Source organism: Pan paniscus, chromosome 6 (assembly GCF_029289425.2).
Source record: "Pan paniscus chromosome 6, NHGRI_mPanPan1-v2.0_pri, whole genome shotgun sequence".
NCBI lineage: Eukaryota > Metazoa > Chordata > Mammalia > Primates > Hominidae > Pan > Pan paniscus.
The window spans coordinates 12,553,017-12,572,074 of NC_073255.2; the positions used below are offsets into that span (position 1 = coordinate 12,553,017).

The window sequence follows — 19,058 nt, forward strand, 5'->3', positions numbered from 1 at the left end:
GCAGTTATGCAGTTATATTTGTAACTTTCCTAAAACATATAAATGTGTCATTGTGTCATTAATTTAGATGACTCAAGATGACACTAAAGGCTGTAAATTGCCTTCTTTGTCAGTGATTGAGATCCAAATGATAAATTCTTAGTGCAGTTTGTTTATAAGCTCTCAAAAAGGCAGTAATCTTATCTTCTAAACCTTATCTTCTAAGGATGCTAGTTAGCATCCTTCTTTAGGAAAAAAACTATGGTTTTCAAATGTATAGCATTAAAAAAAAACCTCTTGAAATTAAGATGTTTTCTGACTGAAGTGCATCACACACTAGGTGATCATACCCATTCACAGAGGAGTTACAACACATTTTTTATTATTCACTGTCATTGTTCACACTGAAGAAAAGGGCAGTATTCTGAGAGTTCTCAGGTGAAGTCTGACGCTCCCAGACCTAGGGGAATGTCTTTACCTAGAGAGTGCTGCTGAGTGGTTAATGTTGAAAAAGAAGTCCCTTTCTTGTAATGTCTTGGTTCTCAACCAGGGGCAGTTTTGTCCCCTAGGAGACATTTTGCAATGTCTGCAGGCATTTTTGGTTGTCACAGCTGGGGGATAGGAAGACACTTAGTGGGTTAAAGCCAGGGGTGGTGCTAAACATGATACAGTGCTAAGGACAGCCTCCTACAACAAAGAATTACCTGATCCCAAATGCTTAGAGTGGAGAGATTGAGAAACCTTGGTCTAATGTAATATGAGATTTCCCCCCTAAATTAGTAGATTGAGGGGAGACTTTATTATTCTGTTCTGTTTTTCATATTGTGAATAAGAAGCAGTAGAGAAAAAAGCAGTCATTTCTTATCACTGCTAGGCTACCCTTCTTGATTCTGAAAACCATAGGGCATTCAATTAAAAAGAAAACAAACACAGATCCTTAAATCCATCAACAACAAAACCAAAACCTTCCCTGACTATTCTCTAGTAGATACTTTGAGGCTCAAATTTATTTACAAAGTAATGGAGGAGAGTAAAATTGTTTGACCTGTTTTACCCAAGTAAGGCCATCTGTATTCAGTGATGGAAATAGGATCTGACAAGAGGGGAGGTTCTGTTCGAAAATTTTCTTAGGTGAAGTTGTTAGTTTTCAAGATGACTTTATCATATGGATATGGGAAGTGATTCTGTAGAGACAGTACAGTTGTCCTTCGGTATCCCTAGGGGATTGGTTCCAGGACTTCCTGCTGATACCCAAATCCACAGATGCTCAGGTGCCTTTTATTAAATGGTATAGTATTTGCATATAGCTTTGTACATCCTCCCATATGCTTTATCCTAAATTCCTTAGAATATCTAACTCTGTGTAAATAGTTATATTTTAAAATTTGGGCTGGGTGTGGTGGCTCATGCTTGTAATCCCAGCACTTTGGGAGCACAAGATGGGCGGATCACTGGAGGCTAGGGGTTCGAGACCAGCCTGGCCAACATGGTGAAACCCCATCTCTACTAAAAAATACAAAAATTAGCCAGGTGTGGTGGCGGGTGCCTGTAATCCCAGCTACTCTGGAGGCTGAGGCAGGAGAATCGCTTGAACCTGGAGGCAGAGATTGCAGTGAGCCAAGATTGTGCCACTGTAACCCAGCCTGAGTGACAGAGTAAGACTCTGTCTCAAAAAAAAAAAAATTTGTAATATTTTTAATTGTTGTACTGTTTTTTATTTTTTTGACTATTTTTGCTTCATAGTAGGATTGCAGGACCTATGGATGTGGTGGGCCCACTGTATTCTAGAAAATTAGTAATTCTGGATGATGTAATGCTTGCTATGCTAGCAGGATTTACTGTTATAGTAACAGCAATGATTCCAGACAGTTCCTGGTAGTAGATATCTTACATGCTAATGATGAGTAGCTGGCAGTTGAGATTATCAAATGAAGCCTCTGGCCTGCTCTCCATGGCAGACAGAGCCAGCCATTAAAAGTCACCCAGTCATGGGAATAAACTAGACTGCCCCTTCCCCCAGTACTCTTTTCACCTAGGATTTCCTGTATTGCGTTTAAGGATTTCATGTTTGAAATCCACGTGTCTCATTTGGAAAAAGCTTTTCCTGCCTTTAATTTAGTATAAAGTAAAATAAGAAAATGATTGAAATTATGAGGATCAAGAAAAAATAAAATAAATTAAATGAAAAGTTTCAGTTTGGCTCCTGTTGAACCCTATACAGTGAAGTTCTCTGGAACCCTCTGCATTCCTCCAGAGTCCTCCCTGGCTTGATGCTCTATAATTGATTTGTAGCTCACCATCTTCCAACTTCCTAAGTATTTTAGATGTGCTGTTTTGGCTAAAAGTAATAACATTTAAATTCTCAGTTGGCTGAAAGCATCTATAAGGTTATATTAGAGAGGTTTTATTAACTCATATAACTTCCCTTTTTAATGGATGCTATATATGTGTATGATGTGACATTACATTTAGGGGATGAATGAAAAGATTAGGAGTGTTAAATTAGAGGACAGGCTCTTTTTTATGTATTTTAATTTAAAAAATATTTTTATAGGTATATAGTAAGTGTATATATTTAGGACAGTCTCTCTCTCTCTCTCTTTTTTTTTGTTTTTGAGACAGAGTTTCGCTCTTGTTCCCCAGGCTGGAATGCCATGGTGTGATCTTGGCTCACTGCAACCTCCACCTCCTGGGTTCCAGCGATTCTCCTGCCTCAGCCTTCCGAGTAGCTGGGATTACAGGCATGCGCCATCAAGCCTGGCTAATTTTGTATTTTTAGTAGAGACGGGGTTTCTCCATGTTGGTCAGGCTGGTCTCAAACTCTCAACCTCAGGTGATCCGCCTGCCTCTGCCTCCCAAAGTACTGAGATTACAGGCATGAGCCACTGCGCCCGGCCAGGACAGGCTCTCTTAAAAGTGAGGTTACCGCCACTACTTTGTATTCTGCTGTATACACCATTGTTAAAGCTGCGTGGTTCTGAGGGTGGAAGTGGAGTGGAAATACGGGTTGAAGGAGAAAAAAGAACAATGTAAAGTCTCTTGCTGTTAGTAAAGAACTTGTTCATGTACTTAAAAAAATTTTTTTTGTTTTATTATACTTTAAGTTCTGGAGTACATGTGCAGAACATGCAGGTTTGTTTCATAGGTATACACGTGCCATGGTGGTTTGCTGCATCCATCAATCTGTCATCTACATTAGCATTCTAATGCTATTCCTCCCCTAGCCTTCCACCCCGTGACAGGCCCCAGTGTGTGATGTTCCCCTCCCTGTGTCCATGTGTTCTCATTGCTCAACTCCCACTTATAAGTGAAAACATGTGGTGTTTGGTTTTCTGTTCTTGTGTTTGTTTGCTGAGAATGATGGTTTCCAGCTTCATCCATGTCCCTGCAAAGGATATGAACTCATTCTTTTTTATGTCTGTATACTATTCCATGGTGTATATGTGCCACATTTTCTTTATCCAGTCTATCATTGATCGGCATTTGGTTTGGTTCCAAGTCTGCTATTGTGAACAGCGCTGCAATAAACATACGTGCGCATGTGTCTCTATGGTAGAATGATTTATAATCCTTTGGATATATACCCAGTAATGGGATTGCTGGGTCAAATGGTATTTCTGGTTCTAGATCCTTGAGGAATCACCACACTGACTTCCACAATGGTTGAACTAATTTACACTTCCACCAACAGTGTTAAAAGCCTTCCTATTTCTACACATCCTCTCCAGCATCTGTTGTTTCCTGACTTTTTAATGATCACCATTCTAACTGGCGTGAGAATGTATCTCATTGTGGTTTTGATTTGCATTTCTCTAATGACCAGTGATGATGAGCTTTTTTTCATATGTTTCTTGTCTGCATAAATGTCTTCTTTTGAGAAGTGTCAGTTCATATCTTTTGCCCACTTTTTGATGGGGTTGTTTTTTTCTTGTAAATTTGTTTAAATTCTTTCTAGAGTCTGGGTATTAGCCCTTTGTCAGATGGATAGATCACAAAAATTTTCTCCCTTTCTGTAGGTTGCCAGTTCACTCTGATGATAGTTTCTTTTGCTGTGCAGAAGCTCTTTAGCTTAATTAGATCCCATTTGTCAATTTTGGCTTTTGTTGCCGTTGCTTTTGGCGTTTTAGTCATGAAGTCTTTGCCCATGCCTGTGTCCTGAATGGTATTGCCTAGGTTTTCTTCTAGGGTTTTTATGATTTTATGTCTTACGTTTAGGTCTTTAATCCATCTTGAGTTAATTTTTGTATAAGGTGTAAGGGAGCAGTCCAGTTTCAGTTTTCTGTATATGGCTAGTCAGTTTTCCCAACAGCATTTATTACATAGGGAGTCCCTTCCCCATGCTTGTTTTTTTCAGGTATGTCAAAGATCAGATGGTTGTAGATGTGTGGTATTATTTCTGAGGGCTCTGTTCTGTTCCATTGGTCTATAACTCTGTTTTGGTACCCATACCATGCTGTTTTGGTTACTGTAGTCTTGTAGTATAGTTTGAAGTCAGGTAGTGTGATGCCTCCAGCTTTGTTCTTTTTGCTTATGATTGTCTTGGCTATGTGGGCTCTATTTTGGTTCTATATGAAATTTAAAGTAGTTTTTTCTAATTCTGTGAAGAAAGTCAATGGTAGCTTGATGGGGATAGCATTGAATCTATAAGTTACTTTGGGCAGTATGGCCATTTTCATGATATTGATTCTTCCTATCCATGAGCATGGAATGTTTTTCCATTTGTTTGTGTCCTCTCCTATTTCCTTGAGCAGTGGTTTATAATTCTTCTTGAAGAGGTCCTTCATGTCCCTTGTAAGTTGGATTCCTAGGTATTTTATTCTCTGTAGCAATTGTGAATGGGAGTTCACTCATGATTTGGCTCTCTGTTTGTCTATTATTGGTGTATAGGAATGCTTGTGATTTTTGCACATTGATTTTGTATCCTGAGACTTTGCTGAAGTTGCTTATCAGCTTAGGGAGATTTTGGGCTGAGACGATGGGGTTTTCTAAATATACAATCATGTCATCTGCAAACAGAGACAATTTGACTTCCTCTTTTCCTATTCGAATACCCCTTATTTCTTTCTCTTGCCTGATGGCCCTGGCCAGAACTTCTAATACTGTGTTGAATAGGAGTGGTGAGAGAGGGCATCCTTGCCTTGTGCCAGTTTTCAAAGGGAATGCTTCCAGTTTTTGCCCATTCAGTATGATATTGGCTGTGGGTTTGTCATAAATAGCTCTTATTATTTTGAGATACATTCCATCAATACCTAGTTTTTTGAGAGTTTTTAGTATGAAGGGCTGTTGAATTTTATCGAAGGCCTTTTCTGCATCTATTGAGATAATCATGTGGTTTTTGTCATTGACTCTGTTTATATGCTGGATTACGTTTATTGATTTGTGTATGTTGAACCAGCCTTGCATCCCATTGATGAAGCTGATTTGATTGTGGTGGATAAGCTATTTGATGTGCTGTTGGACTCAGTTTGCCAGTATCTTATTGAGTATTTTTGCATCAATATTCATCAGGAATGTTGGCCTGAAATTTTCTTTTTTTGTTGTATCTCTGCCTGGTGTCAGGATGATGCTGGCCTCATAAAATGAGTTAGGGAGGAGCCCCTTTTTTTCTATTGTTTGGAATAGTTTCAGAAGGAATGGTACCAGCTCCTGTTTGTACCTCTGGTAGAATTTGGCTGTGAATCCATCTGTTCCTGGACTTTTTTTGGTTGGTAGGCTATTAATTACTGCCTCAATTTCAGAACTTGTTATTGGTCTATTCAGGGATTCGACTTCTTCCTGGTTTAGACTTGGGAAGGTGTATGTGTCCAGGAATTTATCCATTTCTTCTAGATTTTCTAGTTTATTTGCGTAGCTTGTTTATAGTATTCTCTGATGGTAGTTTGTATTGCTGTGGGATCAATGGTGATATCCCCTATATCATTTTTTATTGCATCTATTTGATTCTTCTCTCTTTTCTTCTTTATTGGTCTTGCTAGCAGTCTTTTTATTTTGTTGATCTTTTAAAAAAGCCAGCTCCTGGATTCATTGATTTTTCGAAGGGTTTTACATGTCTCTATCTCCTTCATTTCTGCTCTGATCTTAGTTATTTCTTGTCTTCTGCTAGCTTTTGAATTTGTTTGCTCTTGCTTCTCTAGTTCTTTTAATTACGATGTTAGGGTGTCAATTTTAGATCTTTCCCACTTTCTCTTGTTGGCATTTAGTGCTATAAATTTCCCTCTAAACACTGCTTTAGATGTGTCCCAGGGATTCTGGTACCTTGTATTTTTGTTCTCATTGGTTTCAAAGAACATCTTTATTTCTGCCTTAATTTCGTTATTTACCCAGTAGTCATACAGGAGCAGGTTGTTCAGTTTCCATGTAGTTGTGCAGTTTTGAGTGAGTTTCTTAATCCTGTGCTCTAATTTGATTGCACTGTGGTCTGAGAGACTGTTATGATTTCCGTTCTTTTGCATTTCCTGAGGAGTGTTTTACTTCCAATTATGTGGTCAATTTTAGAATAAGTATGATGTGGTGCTGAGAAGAATGCATATTCTGTTAATTTGGGGTGGAGTGTTCTGTAGATGTTTATTAGGTCCGCTTGGTCCAGAGCCAAGTTCAAGTCCTGAATATCCTTGTTAATTTTCTGTCTCGTTGATGTATCTAATATTGACTGTGAGTTGTCAAAGTCTCCCACTATTATTGTGTTGGAGTCTAAGTCTCTTTGTAAGTCTCTAAGAACTTGCTGTATGAATCTGGGTGATCCTGTATTGGAGGCATATATATTTAGGATAGTTAGCTCTTCTTGTTGCATTGATCCCTTTACCATTATGTAATGCTCTTTTTGTCTCTTTTGATCTTTGTTGGTTTAAAGTCTGTTTTATCAGAGACTACGATCGCAAACCCTGCTGTTTTTTGCTTTCCATTTGCTTGGTAAATATTCTTTCATCCCTTTATTTTGAGCCTATGTGTGTCTTTGCACATGAGATGGGTCTCCTGAATACAACATACTGATGGATCTTGACTCTTTATCCAATTTGCCAGTCTGTGTCTTTTAATTGGGGGCATTTAGCCCATTTACATTTCAGGTTAATAATGTTATGTGTGAATTTGATCCTGCCATTATTATGCCAGCTGGTTATTTTTCCAGTTAGTTGATGCAGTTTCTTCATAGTGTTGATGGTCTTTACAATTTGGTATGTTTTTGCAGTGGCTGGTACCTGTTGTTCCTTTCCATGTTTAGTGCTTCCTTCAGGAGTTCTTGTAAGGCAGGCCCCGTGGTGACAAAATCTCTCAGCATTTGCTTGTCTGTAAAGGATTTTATTTCTCATTTGCTTATGAAGCTTAGTTTGGCTGGATATGAAATTCTGTGTTGAAACTTCTTTTCTTTAAGAATGTTGACTATTGGCCCCCACTCTCTTCTGGCCTGTAGGGTTTCTGCAGAGAGATCCACTGTTAGTCTGATGGACTTCCCTTTGTGGGTAACCCAGCCTTTCTCTCTGGCTGCCCTTAACATTTTTTCCTTCATTTCAACCTTGGTGAATCTGGCAATTATGTGTCTTGAGGTTGCTCTTATCGAGGATTATCTTTGTGGTGTTCTCTGTATTTCCTGAATTTGAATGTTGGCCTCTCTTGCTAGGTTGGAAAAGTTCTCCTGGATAATATCCTGAAGAGTGTTTTCCAACTTGGTTCTATTCTCCCTGTCACTTTCGGGTACGCCAATCAAATGTAGATTTGGTCTTTTCACATAGTCCCATATTTCTTGGAGGCTTTGTTCATTCCTTTTGATTGTTTTTTTGTTTTGTTTTCTAATCTTGTCTTTATGCTTTATTTCATTAAGTTGATCTTTAATCTCTGATATCCTTTCTTCCACTTGATTGATTCGGCTATTGATACTTGTGTATGCTTCAGGAAGTTCTTGTGCTGTGTTTTTCAGCTCCAGCAGGTCATTTATGTTCTTCTCTAAACTGGTAATTCTAGTTAGCAATTCATCTAACCTTTTTTTCCAAGGTTCTTAGCTTCCTTGCGTTGGGTTAGAACATGCTCCTTTAGCTCAGAGGAGTTTGTTATTACCCATCTCTGAAGCCTCCTTCTTTCAATTTGTCAAACTCACCATTTTTGTTCCCTTGCTGCTGAGGAGTTATGATCCTTTGGAGGAGAAGAGGCATTCTGGTTTTTGGAATTTTCAGCCTTTTTGCGCTAGTTTCTCCCTATCTTTGTGGATTCATCTACCTTTGGCCTTTGATGCTGGTGACCTTTCAGTGGGGTTTCTGAGTGGACATCATTTTGTTGATGTTGATGCTACTCCTTTCTGTTTGTTAGTTTTCCTTCTGACAGGCCCGTTTGCTGCAGGTCAGCTGAAGTTTGCTGGAGGTCCAGTCGAGACCCTGTTTGCCTAGGGATCATCAGCAGAGGCTGCAGAACAGCAAAGATTGTTGCCCGTTCCTTCCTCTGGAAGCTTTGTCCCAGAGGGGCACCCACCAGATGCCAGCCAGAGCTCTCCTGTATGAGGTGTCTGTCGGCCCCTGCTGGGAGGTGTCTCCCAGTCAGGAGACATGGGTGTCAGGGACCCACTTGAGGAGGCAGTCTGACCCTCAGCAGAGTTTGAATGCTGTGCTGGGAGATGTGCTGCTTTCTTCAGAGCTGGCAGGCAGGGACGTTTAATTCTGCTGAAGCTGCGCCCACAGCTGCCCCTTCCTCCGAGGTGCTCTGTCCCTGGGAGATGGGAGTTTTGTCTATAAGCCCCTGACTTGGGCTGCTGCCTTTCTTTCAGAGATGCCCTACACAGAGAGGAGGAATCTAGAGAGGCAGTCTGGCTACAGCGGCTTTGCTGAGCTGTGGAGGGCTGTGCCCAGTTGGATCTTTCCCGGCATCTTTGTTTACACTGTGAGGGGAAAACGGCCCACTCAAGCCTCAGTAATGGCAGATGCCCTTCCCCCCACCAAGCTCGAGTGTCCCAGGTCAGCTTCAGGTTGCTGTGCTGGCAGCGATAATTTCAAGCCAGTGGATCTTAGCTTGCTGAGCTCCATGGGGTTGGGATCCACTGAGCTAGACCACTTGGCTCCCTGGCTTCAGCCCCCTTTCCAGGGCAGTGAATGGTTCTGTTTTGCTGGCGTTCTAGGCGCCAGTGGGGTATGAAAAAAAAAACACTCCTGCAGCTAGCTCGGTGTCTGCCTAAATGGCCGCCCAGTTTTGTGCTTAAAACCCAGGTCCCTGGTGGCATAGGCACCGGCGGGAATCTCCTGGTCTGTGGGTTGCGAAGACCGTGGGAAAAGTGTAGTATCTGGACCGGAGTGCACTGTTCCTCACCGCACAGTCCCTCAAGGCTTCCCTTGGCTAGGGGAGGGAGTTTCCCAACCCCTTGTGCCTCCTGGGTGAGGCGACACCCCACCCTGTTTCTGTTCGCCCTCCTTGGGCTGCACCCACTGTCTAACCAGTCCCAGTGAGATGAGCCGGGTACCTCACTTGGAAATTCAGAAATCTCCCGCCTTCTGTGTTGATCTCACTGGGAGCTGCAGATGGAGCTGTTGCTATTCGGCCATCTTGCCAGCAACCCCTCTTCATGTATTTTTAAAATGGTTAATGGTGAGTGTTAAAATGTTATGGTGTTTAGATTTTGTTGAATAAATTTAAAAGAAAGATATAATGATTTTGTTTCAACATGTAAATATTTATAGTATGCTAGAAACTATGTCCTTTATAATTTTCAATGGAAAGTTTTAGATGTGAAATTAAAAAGTACATAATTTTCTCAAAAAAATTTAAAGAAGTGTGTGAGTGCTTTGAAAAAGCTTTTTTGCCTGTAGCCCAAACTAGAAAATAGATTTCTTATTATAACCCAGCACAGGCACCCAAATGCAAAAGTTTATAAAGCATTAGTTACCATGTATAATGCTCTCAATCTTTTTGCCTTCTTTCCCTCTTCCCCTACTTTTTTTTTCTTCCTATTTCATTCCATTAAAAAAAAAAAGTCTGGTCTTGACCTGCTAAATTGTTTACTTCCACTCAAGGGTGGGAACTTGCAGTTTGAAGCAAACACCTAAATCTAAGATAGTTTTTTCTTTCTTTGTTTTTCTTTGTTTTTGTTTCAGTTTTTAAAAGTCTGAGCATAAATAAGAGAGGTGGAAGTAAAATTTATGTTAATGCTTCAATTTAATTAATTAGTTTCCAAGCTGTTCTGTGGAGCTGAAAAGTGACATCAGTTTAAATGTCTTCCCTTGCTTATCCTCTCAGGCATCTGTACCTCTTCCCCATTACACCAATATCAAAAACTACAAAATAAAAAACCTAGTTGGGACAGAAAAACAGGGGGAGAGTCTTTATGTAATACTAATTAGTAGTCTAACTGATACTAAAGGATAAATTTTAAAAGAGGATTAAATCAGGTCTCTACTATGAATCTAAAATCTGTTAAATACTGAACTTGTTAATTAAGGAGAGAACTAGTGAGATACTGCAACTGGTTCAAAAGAGAACTCAAAGCATCATCACACACTGATAGGCAAATAAGGAATGTGAAATTTATAAATGGTTGCAAAATAGGTTAGTATCCCCGGGGCAATAATGAATGCATTTTACCAGAAGCATTTTTATGGATAGGAATTACATGCATGACTATCAGTTTTCTACAATTGATCTCCTATTCCTACAGATTTATAAAATAGCCTAGTCAAAACAAGCAAAGGTGGGAATAACCTGAATGGGTGAGCTAGCCAGGAAATCTACTGAATTCTAAAGTCTTAAACAATTTTTCCTTCTACTGATTAGATTTAGGCTATTAATTCCTAACCTAGGTCTAAAACACTTTGCCACCTGAAGGCCAAGTCCAGTTTTACAGGATTTCTACCATCTGCACAGTATTTGTAAACATCGTGAATTTCTTGCTACTATTTAAAACCTAGATTTTTACATAATAGCTGGATTTCCAGTTTGTCTTGGAAAATCAGATTGAAATGGAATTTACTATTATTTTCTTCTCTTAAGATAAAGTCTCCTACTTTTCCTTTTCTTATTCATAATACCACTTTTCCATATCATTTCTGCACATCCCTTCTTTTCTCATTCAAACTTCACCCATCTTAATCCAGTCCCGTTTCACTACAACTGTCTTAACTTCTTGACTCCAGGCTCTTCTCAGTCTCTCTAGCATGCTATTTTACATTTAATCTCTCTTAAATACTTTGCTCAAGACTCCAGACTGCCCAGTAATGTCCAACAAATCCTGTTTTGCCACTCTGAATATGCTGACACTTTCCTGACGCTTCCAACTCTTCAGTAATTTATTTCTTCCCTTCTTTTGCAGTCTTGATTTCTGTTGCTTATCTACATGGTTCCTTCCTCTAGTGAGGTTAATCTCTTTGCTTTCCTCTATACCCACTATGCTTTTTGTTCATGTTGATCCTTCCTACAGGAAAGGCCTTCCTTCTCTTCTTTGTTTATACACATCAGATGAAGTTAAACTCAAGGCTACCTAGTCTGCGCAGCCTACCAGAGTTCTAATTCACATTGATCTTTCTGGAATGTTTTATGCTTTCTAGCGTTGTTTTAGGTTGTGTATTCTTATCAGTCAAGATTAAAGCTACCAAAAGCATGGCCTACCTTCCTCTGTACTGTATTGGTATCTCTGAGGAGAAATTAGTAAACTTGTTGTCTAAATTTTTATATTTGCATAATCATGCATTTCACTGTACAAAAGGAGGAAGGTTAAACATCGTTCAGGATTTTAATTTTTCAGCACTGTGAAATTTACATATTTATTGTATTTGGAATAAAATGTGTGTGGGTGATATATAGATATATATATATACACACACACACATTCATACACATGTATTTACATTATTCTGTCTATAGACAGTAGCTGCATCAATCACACAGGAATTTTAGTCTATTTGATATATTTACATTAACTAGTAGTCTGTTGAAATTCAAAGGAGATAATCAAATTGAGAAAACCATGTTGCCTAATCCTTTTGTCATGGATAATATTACTTAAAAGGGAAGCCTTGGAGTAATAGGAAAAAAGAAATATATTCTTGTGCTCTCCTACCTCTATTCTGAACAATAGGATCTGCCCTGCTAAGCAATTAGGCAGGCCCTTTTATACGCAGTCTGTGTATACCATTAAAAGTCAATACAGTGTCCTTTTATTTTTTAGTTTTGTGTGATGCATGCAGAAAAGAAACATTTTGCTTTTTATATAAAGACTGTCCCTGTAACACAAAGTGGTTTAAGAGATTTGAGACAATTTTCCCAATAATTGTGAACTAAAACTTACATATGACATCTAATTGTGTTAATAAATTTTTAAAGAACTTTATTGAGATTGGATCAGTAACACATTGAAAATATACAATTTGATGAGTTTTGATGTGTGCTTATACTGCTGAAACAATCATTACTGTCAAGATAATGAACATATCCATCACTTCCAAGAGTTTCCTGCTACTCCCTTGTCATCCCTCCTTCCTTTGTTCCCTCTGTGTCCCTCCCCTCCCCAGGCAACCTCTGATATACTTTCTTTCACTTCACTGCACACTAGTTTGTATTTTTGAGAAGTTTATATAAATGGAATCATATAGTATGAACTTTTATATTGTCTGGCTTCTTTCCATCAGCTTTTTTTTTTTGAGATCGTTGCATGTTGTAGCATATATCACTATTTTGTTCCCCTTTTACTACCGAATGGGATGCATATGGCAGTTTTTAAAAATCCATTTACCTGTTATTGGACATTTGGGTTGTTTCCATTTTTTGGTTATTAAAAAAAGTTGTTTACAACATTTGTATACAAGTGTGGACATATGTTTTCATTTCCTAAGGGCTAAGTTATATGATGGATATATGTTTATGTTTTTAAGAAACTGCGAAACTGTTGTCCAGAGTGGTTGTACCATATTACCCTTCTACCACCAGTGTACAAGAGTTCCAGTTGCTCCATATCTTTGCCCTTTGCTAACACTTGGGAAAGTGTTTTTTGTTTGTTTGTTTGTTTGTTTGTTTTTGTAGATAGGGTCTCATAGCCCTGTCACCCAGGCTGGAGTGCAGTGGCATGATCTTGGCTCGTTGCATCCTTGACATCCTGGTCTCAAGCAATCCTCCCATTTCAGTCTGCCGAGTAGCTGGGACCTCAGGCACACGCCACCACACCTGGCTGATTTTTGTATTTTTTGTAGTAGAGATGGGGTTTTGCCATGTTGCCCAGGCTGGTCATGAGCTCCTGGCCTCAAGTGATCTGCCCACCTCAGCCTCCCAAAGTACTGGGATTACAGATGTGAGCCCCTGTACCTGACCGGGGCAAATCTTTTTAATTTTAAATATTTTAATAGGTATATAATGGTATCTCATTGAGATTCTAATTTACTTTTCCTTATTGACTGATGATATTGGTCATTTTCCATGTGGTGGTTTGCTGTTCATGTATCTTGCTAGGTGAAGTGGCTGTTCATATTTTTTGCCCAGTTTTTATTGAGCTGTTTTTTCATTATTGAGTTTTAAGAGTTCTTTATATATCCTTTATATATATTATTTATCAAATATGTGATTTCCAGGAATTTTCTTCCATTTTTGTGGTTTGGACAGATGAATTTATTTATTTATTTATTGTTTGAGACGAAGTTTCACTCTTGTTGCCCAGGCTGTAGTGCAATGGTGGGGTCTCAGCTCACTGCAACCTCCGCCTCCCAAGTTCAAGTAATTCTCCTGCCTCTCAGCCTCCTGAGTAGCTGGGATTACAGGCGTGCGCCACCACATCCAGCTAATTTTTATATTATTAGTAGAGATGGGGTTTCACCTTGTTGGCTAGGCCAGGTCTCTAACTCCTAACCTCAGGTGATCCACCCGCCTAGGCCCCGCAAAGTGCTGGGATTACAGGCGTCAGCCGCTGTGCCCGGCTGACAGATGAATCCTTTATCCCCCACCTGTATAGAGGTAGCTCCAGGATCCCTGTGTTTGAGTATTAAGATGCATTATAGGTTGGGTTCTAGCCCAGATAGGCAAGTTGCCACTAGCTAATAATGGGTTTTTGAGAATAAAATTTGGTATGTTTCCTGTTTATAAACGTAAAATTTGCTCATTGTAGACAACTGAAAAAATACTGAAAACTACAGAGAAGGAAATGAGACTGGAGTATTCTTGGGAACTCCAGGCAGAAGTCCAACTGTCAAGGCCATGCATATCAGAAGCAAGAGTGCTTAGAGCTTACCGCATACTAGGCTTGGGGCAGCAGGATTATACAGGTCCCTTCCAGTTAAATTACTCTTAATTCTGCTAAGGATTGCCTCAGAAATATGATGGGCAGAGGTTGCAGTTTTTTTTCCCTAAATGTAAGTTCACTGCTACACCTGCAGTTTTGGATCATTGTCTGGCCTATCCACTTAATGAATGTTTATATTATAAAAGTATGAAGTAAGTGAAGGTCTTCATAGATGTTGTGCAGTTAGTAAATGTCTTCACAGCATAGAGCTGAGCAAGGCTTGGGAAAGTAGGGATTGACAAAGACAGAAATGGTATTAATCAAATGTGTTTGACTAACATTGAGAAATATTATATTAAAGAACGTTCAACACAGATGTCCTAAGTGTTAAGTGTTTCTGGTCTCTGCTGCTTTACTGATGAAAAGCATTCAGTTTTGGTGCCAACAGGATTTGGTTTAAGATTGTGCTCTACTCTACTAGCTGTGTAAACTTGGACCAATACTTAACCTAGTGTTTTACTTCAATTCTTTTTTGTTCGTTTGACACAGGGTCTTGCTCTGTCACCCAGGCTGCAGTGCAGTGGCTCACTTTCACCCCCGCCTTCTGGGATCAAGCAGTCCTCCAACCTCAGCCTCCCGATTAGCTGGGACCACAGGCACACACCACCACACCTGGCTAATTTTTTTTTTTGTAGAGACACGATTTCGTCATGTTGCCCAGGCTGGTCTCAACTCTTGGGCTCAAGCAATTTGCCTGCCTCGGTCTCCCAAAGTGCTGGGATTACAGGTGTAAGCCACCATGCCTGGTCCTACTTTACTTCTTTTACTTACACAATGTGAATAATTGTGTATACCTGTGGGGCTATTGTAAGGATTATAGGAGATAGAGCATACAGTAGTCCCCCTTCTTATCTATAGTTTTGATTTTTACTGTTTCAGTTACTTATGGCAACTAAGTAAAAAAATATATGAGTACAGTACAATAAGGTTTTAAGAGAGGGAGAGAGAGGGGGACCATATTCACATAACTTTTATTACTATATATTGTTATAGTTCTATTTTATTATTAGTTATTGCTCATCTCTTACTGTGCCTAATTTATAAATTAAACTTTATCATAGGTGTATACATACTGTAAATTCTCACTTAACATCATGGATGGGTTCTTAGAAACTGACTTTAAGTGAAACAACATGTAATGAAAGCAGTTTTACCATAGGCTAATTGATATAAGCAAGAGTTCATTTCTTATGGCATATTTCTGGTCATAAAAACATCACCAACTTCTAAATAAAGATAAAAACTTTTCTAATGTTAAACATTGAAATGAATGTTAGTGATACATACATTTAAGAAATATTAATAAGACAAGTAAGATAATTATTTACCCAATTATTCTAGTTAAGTGCTATAGCTGGCCAGAGGCTCTTCTGGCAGCTTAAGCCCTCAAGGCCTCAGGAGGAACCAGCTCTGGACAGGACACCACTCTATTGCAGGGCACTCACACACCCACCCACACTCACTCAGAAAGGAACCATGTAGACATGCCAGTGCACCTAATGGACATAGCTTTGGGATGTGGGAAGAAACTGGAGTACTGGGGAGAAAACCCACACAGACGTTGGGAGAATGGGCCAACTCTACACATACATAGACAGTGGCCCCAGCTGGGAATCAAGTTTTTTTTTTTTCTCATCAATATTAAAATGAAGCAACATTACTTGGGAGAACCTTTTGTATAGGAAAAAACATACTGTATATAGGGTTTAGTACTATTGTTGGTTTCAGGTGTCTACTTGGGATCTTGGAACATGTCCCCCGTGGATAAGGAGGAAACGATTGTATACAGTATTTTGATATAGGGTCTGACACACTGTAGGAACTCAGTAAATGTTAGTGGCATTTGTAGTTATTCCCCTTCGCCTTTCCAGTTACTAGTCTTAGGCAGGGTAACTAAATCTTGCCATACCCCTCACAGAGGGGAGATCTAAGAATGGTATTTGCCAGTCCTTTTCTCCACTGTAGGTTAAGTTTTTATACCACTGTGTGTTTTTGAGTGATATGAAAAGAATATCATGGGATTAAGATAAGCTGATTGCAGATTTTAGTGCTTTAGCATATGTTCTTTTCAGGCATGGAGGGGATTACTCAAGATACATGGTTAGACTGACCTTAGGTACCTAGTGGTATGAGTCTTTAGCATCAGCAGCAGTATTGATCATACAAGGGAATCCCAAGACTCTTATTGTAAACTAGGAAGCGTGTTCCCACAGAACAACATCTTGAGGTGGACTGTAGTTGGGGAAGGAGTTAAGTTGGTGGTCAGATTGGTGGAGTGATAGACACGAGGGTGACTGATGCCTTTGTAATAATTTCGGAACTGTCTGAAATTATCCAAAGCAAATCTTTGTTGCCATTCTCAGTTCTTTTCTATAGTCTCTGCCTGCTTTGCCTTATTCCTGACCTGCTTTTTTCCATGCCTACACGTTTCTTGACTTTTGGAGCCTAAATTATCCCTCCTTCTATAATATATTTGGGATATTATAATGTTCTGATGTTTGGAAGTGACAGATTATAATGTTATGCTTTGCCAGTAAGTCATGCTATGTAACAGACTGCTGCAGCCAGTGTGTTTAAATTTGATGTTTTAGGTCATTAAAAATTTTAACATTTCACTTAATTACTTGTTATAAATTCCATACACAATACTTGGGTTAAAAACAGGTTGTTTGTTTTCTTATACTACACTTGAGTTTAGTCTGGCTTTTATAACAACTTAAACTTTTGGGGTTGGAGAATGACTTATCAAAACTACTTTTGTGATATCCGTGTTTGTTGCATTTCTGACTTGTGGCCAGACATCAAAAGGCATTGGAAATTTGAGTCCTTCTGTTAAAAGACTGTTATTCATATGTTAAAAGAGGGGCCACTTTCTAAAGGGTCTCTCTATATCCACAAAAGTTCTTGTAGCACTCTAATGGCATGTGGCACAGTGAACAAGGCAAGTCACATGGCCACATCTGACTCCAAGGAGGGAAGAGAAAACTGTCCTATTATGTCTCCATAAAACAGAGCTGGTAAACAGCCCTAACGATTCCGTGGTTCTCATTTGTGTTCACCATATATTCAGATCTGTCTCTCTACTACTGTAGGCAAAGTAACTCACCCCTCCCCAAGGCAGTCTGTCTCATTGCCCCATTCAGTTATAGCATCATGCTCAAAGTTCAGTGCCTCTGGCTGATACACAAGAGTCTGTTCATCATGTTCAGATGTGGTACTCTTGATCTGGAGACTTCATGAACTAAAAAGACAAGTAATCTGCCCCTCCTTTCCCCTTACACCCTGGTGGAACTGGTAAGCATAATTGCCAAAACCACTCCCATTTACAAAGGCGAACAAAGGGAGAGAGAGAACAGTCAAAAGTTGTAGCAATTCTGCAATTCCACAGTAGAATTTTGGGGGACCCCTATCTTGGGCCCAAGAATGTTCCTTAATTATGTCCAGATTCTGCTTCCTGGGAGAGGCTCCTCCATCCATTGTCTTCCATGCCATTGGCTTCACCCTGTTGGAATTTTTTCCTTTTCGGTAACTTCCTTGGCTACAACGGAAATGGGCATGGGCCTCCTTGGGGGCTGAACAGTTTTCTCTGGCAGCTTCTTACCTGTAGAAAATTGGTGTCTAAGGGTTGTTTTAAGCATTCAATAATCATATTACTCTTTGAATTGAGACCAGATTATTTTTGCAGTACAACTCTCAAAAATTTTGTTGGCTTCTTATCTACTTGACTTTAGTCAGCTTCGTGTGTCAATAGCCAGACCTAAAATTTTTGCTAGATGTAAGATGTAATTCTTAGATTTCCTGTATTTCTTATCTTTTTCACCTCTGTGCATGCACCCCTCTTCTCTTTATTTGAGGATCTCTTGGCTCCACAAGGCTTCAGTTGGAGACCCACACCCTTAGTCTCTTTTTTCTGAACCGTTTTATCCGAAGAGAAAGAATTTACTGAGTGCCACATTAGTCTACACTGAGGTTTTAATATCAGCTATATACCCTTTATTTGATCCTTAGCTGAGGCTGAGTTTTAATTAGCTGTTGTTCCTTAAAGGCCTTCTCAGTTTTGTTTTTAACTGTTCGAGGTTGAAAAGTAGTTGCCTTTTCCAATTGTATAAGTCATTTAATTTGAAATCTATTGTCTTACATTTCTGCTTGCAAACCAATTCTTTTCTGACCTCATTTTTTCCTTGTGGGGGTTTCCCTTTATCTTACTCAGTTACTTTTTTTCATTTGATTCCTTGTCTTTTCATCCTTTTCTTTTGCTTTTTCATCTAATCTTGTTTTTCACCAGTTTCATTAGAGGCCATCTCTCCTTGCTCTCTATAGAGAGTGCCAAACTGTTTTCAAACTTTTCTTTTGTATCTATTACTATATCCAGTAAGCACTTTCTTTAAGGATTTCAGAAGCTGTTCCTTTTCTCTAATTAGAATGTTTTCTTCTTCACATGGCTTGTGTTTTTCTTCTCCATTTTGAATTCCTTTTTTAAAAGTGAAATCTGCCAGATATGGTTTCTAGCAACCAATAGATTCCTTTTACCATTCACTTATGTTGGGGTTCATATCCTTCTCTGATCTACAACTCAGGTCAGGCCAACCAGCACAAATCCCAGTATAATTTCCAGTTGCTAGACGGCTTTCACTCAGATTAAATCCTCACCCTCCCTTCTTGGTTTTCTGCTATGGGTGAAATATATGAAAACTAAAACTTGGAGCACTTGCTGCCACCAGGATTGTTCTTTGCTTTCTCTTTTATTTTTTTGGCTTGTAAGGAACTGTCCTCAGAATCCTGTGTATCCTTGCAAGTACCCTTCAACTTTCTCCCCAGTTGTTTTCTAGAAATTGTTGGCCTACTTGAA

At 39.3% G+C, this 19,058-nt stretch overlaps 1 protein-coding gene across 2 annotated transcripts in view; it reads left to right on the plus strand.

The window, feature by feature from the left end:
- UMAD1 (UBAP1-MVB12-associated (UMA) domain containing 1) overlaps window positions 1-19,058 on the plus strand; it is a 238,865-nt gene that overhangs the window by 12,853 nt on the left and 206,954 nt on the right. The gene's annotated exons all lie outside the window — the stretch shown is intronic.